This window comes from Trachymyrmex septentrionalis, unplaced genomic scaffold (genome assembly GCF_001594115.1).
Source record: "Trachymyrmex septentrionalis isolate Tsep2-gDNA-1 unplaced genomic scaffold, Tsep1.0 scaffold213, whole genome shotgun sequence".
Classification (NCBI taxonomy): domain Eukaryota; kingdom Metazoa; phylum Arthropoda; class Insecta; order Hymenoptera; family Formicidae; genus Trachymyrmex; species Trachymyrmex septentrionalis.
This window is the reverse complement of record NW_017305321.1, coordinates 492,642-502,117: the sequence shown is the minus strand read 5'-3', so window position 1 is coordinate 502,117 and position 9,476 is coordinate 492,642. Positions and strand designations below refer to the sequence as shown.

The following is a 9,476-nucleotide window of genomic DNA, read 5'->3' as shown; positions in this document are numbered from 1 at the left end:
ATATATATATATATATCGTCGATTGACATTGAATCACACGCAATATAAAATTGTTATCTGTTGTTTCCGCTGCAGGGTGAGCGCACGGAAGTAACTAGCATGATAAAACGAATCGCATGACAAAAAAGGTAATGATAACTGTCTCAAAGCTTATAATGATCCGATTCATCCTGATCTATCCTATTACTTTTTCACTGAGTCATTATCTTAACTTAAAATAAAAGTATTCTTTCTACTCACCGATAATTGTGCAACAGTGAAGTTGTTGACTCGTTGACTGTATTCATCTGTAACACATAAATACAAAGTTGCAATTATTTGTGGCCAAAACAATCAATGTTTCACAAAATAATTATATTTTATTAAATATTTAATTGAAGAATAAATATACATAAATTAAATATTTATTCTTCAATTAAATATTTAATAAAATAATTATATAATTTTTTGAAATTCTTCTCAGAGATAAGCTTTCATCAAATTTCATACATATATTATAAAATGTTATTTATTTTTGTTCAAATGTATACTTTAAATAAACAATCAAACAGACTAAGAAATATAAAAAAGTAATCTAAAAAGAATATATTACTCTCTCTCTCTCTAATTCTAAGATTACTTCACAGTCGTTCAATTAAAATTTCCAAGTTTTTCCCTCTCTCAGACTGTTTCAGGATTATTAGGTTAAGATCGTCATTACTGTCAGGTTCCTTGCATTCGCTCGATATAACATTCGCGAAATTGCGGCTAATTACGATCGCACAAACTAATTATCAAAATCGCATTACGCTTTGGACGGCACTCCTGATCTTAAAATCGATTAAGATTCGACAAATTTACATGAATGATTTTGCGATTCAGAATCAAATATTCCGTTGCATCACGTTGCGCGATATATTTGCTTCGGTAAATAGCGTTACTTACGTAAATGTCATCTCGATAAGCTTACATTACAGGTTAATAAATCGCGTGGCTTATCTATCGTTAAAGTTGTCTATCGTTCAGGACATAATCGCATGAATGTACGAAATGATTCCGTTGCGAAAATTAATAAGACTAATTAACACGTCTTACGCCGCTATATCCGTTTGCTGCGATATCGCAGCGCGAATAACAACAGGATGACGCGTCGTGACTGCATGTTGTAAACAAGTGCCGAATGCAGAGCGCCGCGTGCCAGTCCTATGAAAAATATTTAACGTATTGCAAAATAAATTTTTACGCCAAATATTGAGTTTCTCTTTTATTCATCAAATCAATTTATTAGTACACAATCAATCACAGCTTTTCGTTGGTTAACGCACAATATGGTATATATAATTTCAAATTTAAACCACTACTTTGAATAGTTATATTAATTTTTATTATCTATTTATATCTATCTATTTAATACATATTTATATCTAACAATATACTTAGATTAACTTTAATCTCGATTCGACTTACTCTTTATCGCTTTCTAGTTCTAAAATTTCTAAGAACCATAGAAAAAGATAACGAGCAAATAAACCAAGATTAAAGTTAATCTATATTGGTAGAAATAGATATAAAATACTTCAATATACTCGTACGTCGTCTTAATACACTTGCGAGCTATTAGATGCGAGATTAATTCTAGAACGTTTGACATTATCCGTTTTGTCACAGAAATAACACATTAAATATGATATGCCCGACCCAATTTTAATCGCTAACAATTTTCATAAAAATGGACATTTGTAACAATTTTTATTTAAATTTAAATTCTAGATTTTAAGGAATAATGGTAACAAGCAATGTAAGTATATCATTATGAATAAAAAAATATTATAAGTATAATAAAAAAAAAAGCAAAAGTTTAACAAATTTTTTATTTGTATTTGCTGGAAAAATTGAGGCTTTTTAAATAGCGTTCTGAAAACTAAAAATTTCAGATTAAAAAAAAAAGTATGTCGTAGTCAAACAATATAGAACATATTTGTGTACACATTATAAACTTTTAATTGTTATTATTTAAAGTTGTTCAATCGTTATTATTACTTCATTGATTAACGTTTCGTTACGCCCAAGAAAAACAGTATCCTGTGTTCAAATCTGGCATTAGCTGACTTTCAAAATTGTAGAAATGTCAATCTATAAAATAATTGATGTATTGAGTAGAAACAGTGGCGACTTAAATTAGATAAAATTATCGATTGAACACATTACAGATTTAACAGTGCAGTGAGTCGTTCTAGAATTAACGAATCGATTAATCTGATCGTCGCTAATTGTTTGTGAGGAGTAATCGCATTATGAAATAACGCAATACAAAACAACTGATGCCACTAACTTGCTCGCTCAAGTCTTGCAGCTCGATAACCGATTCCGACCACTCAAACACATACAGTATGGTGTACTGCGTGTAAAAACAAATGTCAAATGCCACGTGTCAGTTCTATAACATATTTTAACATATCTTAAAGAGAATTTACGTCAGATTTTCTATTAGTAATAAACTCGTCGATATTGGCTGTATAATTAATATCTACATGTAAGAAATTAGAAGAAATCGGTAGGGCAACAAAAATATATCAGCTAAGCTGTAAGAATCAATCAATTACACGAGCTGAAATTAATTTTTCTCAATGACAGAGTAATCATCTCTGTTGATGCCTGCTGCATCGGGCACGATTAACTGCAGAAACGCATCGGCCGAAATTACAACCATCCGGCTGGAGCATCGACGATGCACCAACGTAGAGGCGAAAAGGAAGGAAGAGCGCGATTGTCCTTGACGGAAGGCAGCGATCTCTTCTGCTTTGCTGCAGGCTGGCGTCCGCCCACCAGACGGTCGGCGGGCCCCATATTCTCCCTGCGGTCCCTCGGACTTCTTTCTTTCCTCCCTCTCTCCCTCCCACCTTCTCACTCTTTCTTTCTCTTAACTCTGGCGAGATGAAAGACGCAGTAAGACAGATAGAACCGGTAGAAGAAGAGGGATGAAGGAAGGGTGCGGGATGAGAGACGGGTCAACTCATGGAGCCGCTCCCGGAGCAGACTCTGGACCTGTCCGCGCACGGGACCTCTCAGATGAAAGAGAGAGAGAGAGAGAGAGAGAGAGAGAGAGAGAGAGAGGGGCAGCTCCGTTATTATGTGTCCGCATGGTATTATTCTCTCCGTATAGGCTGCGCCGAATTCGACATGCGGGACGGACGATCGCGTGACCGAAAAGTAGAAATTCGGAACGCTCCCCGCACTTTACGAGGTAGAATTTGCCTAATGGCCTGCGCGTTTGACGACCAATGAGTTTCGCGGTTCGCTATCAAATGCTGCTGCCCCGTTAGAAAAGAAATGGCAGAGCTGCGTGCGGCGATCTCGTACGCGTCCTCGTAAATCGTGCTTAATGCATCAGCATGCGGACCTGTTAATATTTTATACATTATGCAAAGTTCCAGTGTCGCGTAGAATTCATCTCTCGTATTCGTCTTCGTTCGTTTTGATCGCCTATTCGGATATACATCTTCTTTCCTTTCTGAGTTTATGTGATGGTTTAAATAAATTTTCAATTAATTCCTACAATTTTTTTGTCTAATATCGAAATATATACGGAAAGAACAATTTTATGCTGAAGTATCTACATAGTTTCAGATCAGAAAATAATTTTGTTGGACCATCAAAATAAGAATCTTAAGCATGATCAATGCTGCGACGACATTTTAGCAATCAGTTTGAGCGTCCTACGTAATTATTTTTAGATTTGTATTTAGTTAAATTTTTATATACTTCAGCATAAAATTGTCTTCTCTGTCAGGGTAAATATATTTTCCAATATATTTATTTATTATTTTACAAATGTCTATTTCTGCAAGTGAAACAAGAGTTGAATGTATAGAGTCGTTTGAACATTTATTTATTACTTTAATTAATATAATACAATATTAATTTTGTATTAATTTTATAAAATGCAGACTAAAGTGCACTATTAGAGTATTCAAGCCAAGTAAATTCGCATGATTGCATCACCGTTCAAGGAATCAATTGTGATCTATGTGTATATTCAGCCTCGCTGTCTGAGAATTTACAACCTCTTTCAATTTTAATTATTATTCAATTTATTCTCTTCTTAATGCCAGTATAAGGTGAATCTTAAAAATATCTAAACCAGAGTACAAACTTGACTACATCCGTCCGGGCGATTATCCATAATAGTTATTCAATGATGTATCCCTTTATGGAGCCGCTGTTCATTCGCATCGTTGGCAAAGATTATTTTCCTCTAGCTCTTTATACGGCAGAAGCGGCTTTATGCGAGGCAACTTAATCTCGCCTCCTGTTATGTGCAAGCTTCTAAGATACACGGCAGCGTATGTCATTAATGCTTATTATGTAGGCTGCAATATCGATTTGAGCCCGCGAGATGCGGAAGTCACAATGTAATTTACATTAACTTCGCAATGATCACGTAGCGATGTTACTCGTGCGGCTAATCTGCAATCTTAGCGCGCGCGGCGCGGCGTCGCGACGATGGAAATTTCCAATCTTTTGAGAACGTGCTAAATGCACGACGTTAAATCGCCGCCGGCGAGTTAACGTCGATGCACGCTCAAATTGCAAGTCATCGACGTGCTCGAGAAACTCGTCACAGATAGCTCGAGCTACACTGACGTCAACGAGAAATCGGCGCGACAGCGCGCGGATGTTCTGTTTTTGACGCAAGTTACGAAATATGTCAAAATTGCCGGAATCCCGGCGATATCCGCGCCAAAAGCCGCATCATTGATAATCCACGATCCTGACGTCACCCCACGAATAGACGTCAAGACGGCGAAAATTCAAGGTAGCCGACGTGCAGGTATTGCTGACTCTTGAATGCGTCGTACAAACTGTCGGCTCTTGACGTTCCGGCGGACGACTTTATCATTGATAATCTATGATCCCGACATCATGAAAAGCTTCGGATATTGACTATTTTCGATCGCCGTTAGAATATGGCAAGGTCTCGAGAATCATCCCGGTGCTGCCCTTTTATAACCGTAGATATTGAAGAATTTCAACGGAAGAGAGGGATGATAGTCGTTTCTCTATTGAGACGACCATAATTACAAAGTTATTTAGCGTTTAAAATTAAAAGCTTTCGCCCCAGAGGTACAAATAAATATTTGAAACTTAACGTTGCAATGAATTCTAAACTGCCTTTTACCCAAACGGAACTTTTATTTATCGTTCATTCGTCAAGATATTTAATGCCGAAGATTAAACACTCGGGATGTGGGATGGCGACGTGGAGGATTCTCGCTAAAGAAAAATCGGGCCTGAATTTATCATGAGGTTACACGACTGGAGGGACATTCTCTCTCGGTGGTTACGCTCTGTATGTATTTGACAGGGTCGGTTTTTTCGAGTAATTACACCGTGCCGAAGCATCCGCGAGTCGTTCGCCGCGCCAGTACGGTCGACGCGCGGGATGCGGCTAATTTATTTTCGCCGTCGTTGGAAATTAGCGACGACGTACGGACGCTCCTTCCTCCCGTCCTCCTCCGGGGCGAAGCTGTTCCGGCGCGTCCGCGAGAGTCAAGGGAGATTTATCAAAGCGCGCATCTCGCGCGCACCTCGCAGGATATTTTTAAGATCGTTTATACACCGTCCATGTACACGGGGTCGCGCGCCGCGACGAAAATTTGTCGTTGCGCCAAAAACCAAAAGTGAACGTCCCGAGGCCCCCTAAAAATACGCGGGGAGCATCCTCCTTTCGCCGTCCCCGTGTCGTTCGTGCACCATTTCCGTCGACTTTCTCGCGAGTGCTTCACCTCCGGTGAACGATCGTTTTGCACGTGGCGATGCGCTAGTCGGAGAAAAACGCGAGAGATGTTCTGTTAAGCCGGAAAATGCAGTGATTTAACTTTCGTTCGATTTAACATTTCCATTGAAGGACGATGGGATTTTCGTCGATGCTAAATTCCGTCAAATAAATTATCACAAACATAAATAACGTGGGTAGGTCTAATATAATAGATACATTTTTATATGAATTTTATAATTTCCAGTTCAAGCAAACTGCTCACCAGTTAATTTTGTCGATTAAGAAATAGCCTAAATTGAAGCTGGAATCCGTAATATCACAAATTAAATTGATAAGCAATTCAATACTGATTCTAATATGCGTTTTTGATTTTTAAATAAGTAGGTAGTTTAAAAATCCGCAAATTGATACAAATCAAGGTTCAGAACACCCCAAAGGAATTTCAATTTTATAGTTATAATTTGTACATTAATTATATCATTATGAGATAATAGAATAATGGAGTGTAAAAATAATAAACTTTCAGACATTTAAGCATCAGCAATATAAAAAACTTTTATTTTCCTTTTCCAGATTTTAAACTATACTTGGAGGATGTTGTGGTCATCTTATCCACTCACTTAAAAATTAAAACACTGAAAAGAATTTATTACGAATAATTATAAATATTTAAAATGTCAGAATTTTATTAGAATTAAAGACAAAAATACTTGGGGGAGTAGGAGTCAGCGGGGTACTTTGTGCGCAAATAATACAAAGTTTAATAGTCCATATCTGATGACAATTATTTTAATATATATCTCTGATATAATATATCGCTTGAATATATGAAACAATAAATTTGTTCCTTGTCAACCGCGGACAAAATCGCAAATGTGGAAAGCAAGTGGAATCGTACTCGGATCCGCGTATTACGAATCGACCGCACTGATCGTATAGCCATTATGCGCCATTTGCGATTTTGTCTGCGGTTGACACAAACAAATTTATAGCTCCATATGTTTGAGCAATATATTATATTATCGGAGATATTAAAATAACTATCATCAGATATATACTATTAAACTGTTGATTATTATGCTTGCGCACGAAGTATTTACTTTTATAATATCGTAAAATATCGTGGAATCCTACATTAATTTTTTTCATTATTATTTCATTAAAATATTTATCTAAAAATAGTGAAATATCAATCCAAAGATTCAAGATAGATCAACGAACAGACGAAAGATCGCTTTTCTTCGGGAAGATCGCTAACAATCGTTGGCTTTGAAAGTCCATTGGTCTCGATAGGCATCATATTTTCGATTAGGTAGTCACTTCTGCTAGAAACTTTCCGCAGACGACCGCGAAGTGCGTGGGAGGGAGTGCACGAGCTGGGTCGTTGTTTCTCCCGCAATGCGTTTCGCGGCTGCATATCGCATGCGATTTCGTAAGCAAATAGGGCATCGAGAGCGCCGGACCCAAGTCCGGGTCATGAATCGAGGATTAATATTGAGCCAGCGCTCAACTTTGCTCTCGCGAAACGGCCAGCTAAAGGTGACGAAGATGTCGAAGAAGGGGGACACCGAAGAAACGAACGCAAGGTGAGCGCGAAGAGCGGATCGTTCGTTATTAATTAGTTGGCGCAATAGGTCGAATCGTGCCGCTCATTGTCGTTCGACGGGGCACAACGTTACTCCACATTAAGACTGAAATAATGTCCGCCTGGCAGAAGGTTCGCGATCTCCCCCTCGATCAACCTCTCGGGCCTCTCCATGGAAATGTCGGTGCCGTCGCTGCCAAAGTCGTTATGCCGTTTTATCCTTGAGCAGTTTGCCTCGAGTCAATCGCTTTAATATTATACGCACATGGGTCTTAGATGCCGTTATAAATAACCGAGTGCTCGAAGCGGTACTTCCACAATCAACGATATTTATCTCAGTTTCCCGATAAAAATGATCGAAAATATAACTACAACACGAAGATTAGAGCAATTCCAGACGAATAATCGAGGGGAGAGATGATTATCAGTTATGATTTTTTTTTCAGTTAAAGCATGTACGATTGAGTAGTGAAATATCGTGGTAATCAATTAAAGTTATTGCCGCCACTCAGCCTTATTGAATACATTGCTTTAAGTAAGTGTTTTAACCTTGACGGACATACATGTGTTTCAAAACTTATGAGCTTTCATTTCAAAATTACGTTGCAGAAGAAGAATATTGCATAAACGAAGAAATCAGACTAAAGATCATTAAGAAGACAACGAGTAAAATTTGTTGCTTTATGCGAAAAATATGCAAAACCTACGAGCTTTCGTATGAAAATTACATTGCAAACTGAAGAAACCAGAAAAAAAGGATCATAAAGGGGACAACGATAAAATTTGTTACTTCGTGCGAAAAATCCGCATTAGCATAGTTTGCCGATATATAATCGGCTTTTCTCGCGATATTCTTCGGAGATAGATTCAGAGAGATAAGAAAAAGATCGCGAAAGGAGAGAGAAATGGGAGAGAACCGATGAGCAGGACGACGCGAGTTTGGTGCGTCGCGTTCGCTGGAACTCGCGCTATATCCGATCGGGAGTGTGGGTGTAGGGTGTCGCAACGGTATTGCCTCCATAGTTATGTCTATGCTAGCCCAACTAGTTTCGCGGGGAAAAATTGCGTCTCTTAGTCACAGCTTGCGACACCGGCTCGTGCGGCGTCCTGCATGAGCGAGCTCAAGTCCGGGGCTTTGCGTGTGCGACCCACTTACTCGCAGACTGAAGTAACTCCGATAGGCATATGTATGTATGTATGTACCTCTACGTATCTGCACGTATATAAATAAATTTATGTATTTTTTTTTTTTTACAATCTTCGCCGACGAGTAGTGTTCGCACTAGGTCGTTAAAATTGAATCCCAATGATTTCTCGCACGGGAAAAATTTAATTTGAAAAAATCGTACGTACTTAAAATTATGAGACGCTATATCTTTTTCAAAATCTTTGACAGATTATTAGAGGAAGTAAGAAAAAAAGAAATGATTTATACACCTCTTGGAGCAGTTTCATTTACTAAAACTGTTTTTGGACACCAACCAAGATGCATTATTCAATTGGATCAAGATAACAGAAATTTCTGTAAGGTTTAAACAATTTTCTCTTATTTTCCTGCTTCGGTGAGCTTCTATTTCTCGAAGCTCATTATTCACAGAAAATTATTTCAATATTCATTTAACTTAATTTCTCGTAAATTAGACCAAATTTAATTATCTCTATACGTCGACACGCACACACTAATTAGCATAAATTCTACCCTTTTCCTGTGAAAATCGTCTACATTGCAGACAAAGATTTTTAGAAACGTTAAGTGAAATGTCTCATATAGTCTTTCGACAAAAACTACCGCAGAGAGTTTTTTTAGAATGCCAAATCTATTACTTCATGATCTACAAACGTTAGAAAAACACCTATTAATCTTCGAACGAAAACTGCGTAGTTTTTTAGAACATTAAATCAAATCTTTACTTACTTCACCCATGATCTATCCCACTTTCCTGCTATCGTACTTACTTATATTTTAATCTTATCATTTTATGTTTACCAGTTACTTCACCGTTCATATAAATCATCCTTAATTACACACCCATCGCACAGCCATCGTAAGTCGATTTGCGTAGATGTTCAATAAAAGAAAAAAAAAAAAACGAATGTAATAAGAAGAGGAGACGTAAATAAAAAATTCGTGCG

At 37.6% G+C, this 9,476-nt stretch overlaps 1 long non-coding RNA gene across 1 annotated transcript in view; it reads right to left on the bottom strand.

The window, feature by feature from the left end:
• LOC108748187 overlaps window positions 1-9,476 on the bottom strand; it is a 60,431-nt gene that overhangs the window by 21,052 nt on the left and 29,903 nt on the right. Inside the window, exon 3 of the long non-coding RNA XR_001939296.1 lies at window positions 241-287. This is a non-coding gene — a long non-coding RNA (uncharacterized LOC108748187). The remainder of the gene's footprint in view (window positions 1-240; window positions 288-9,476) is intronic.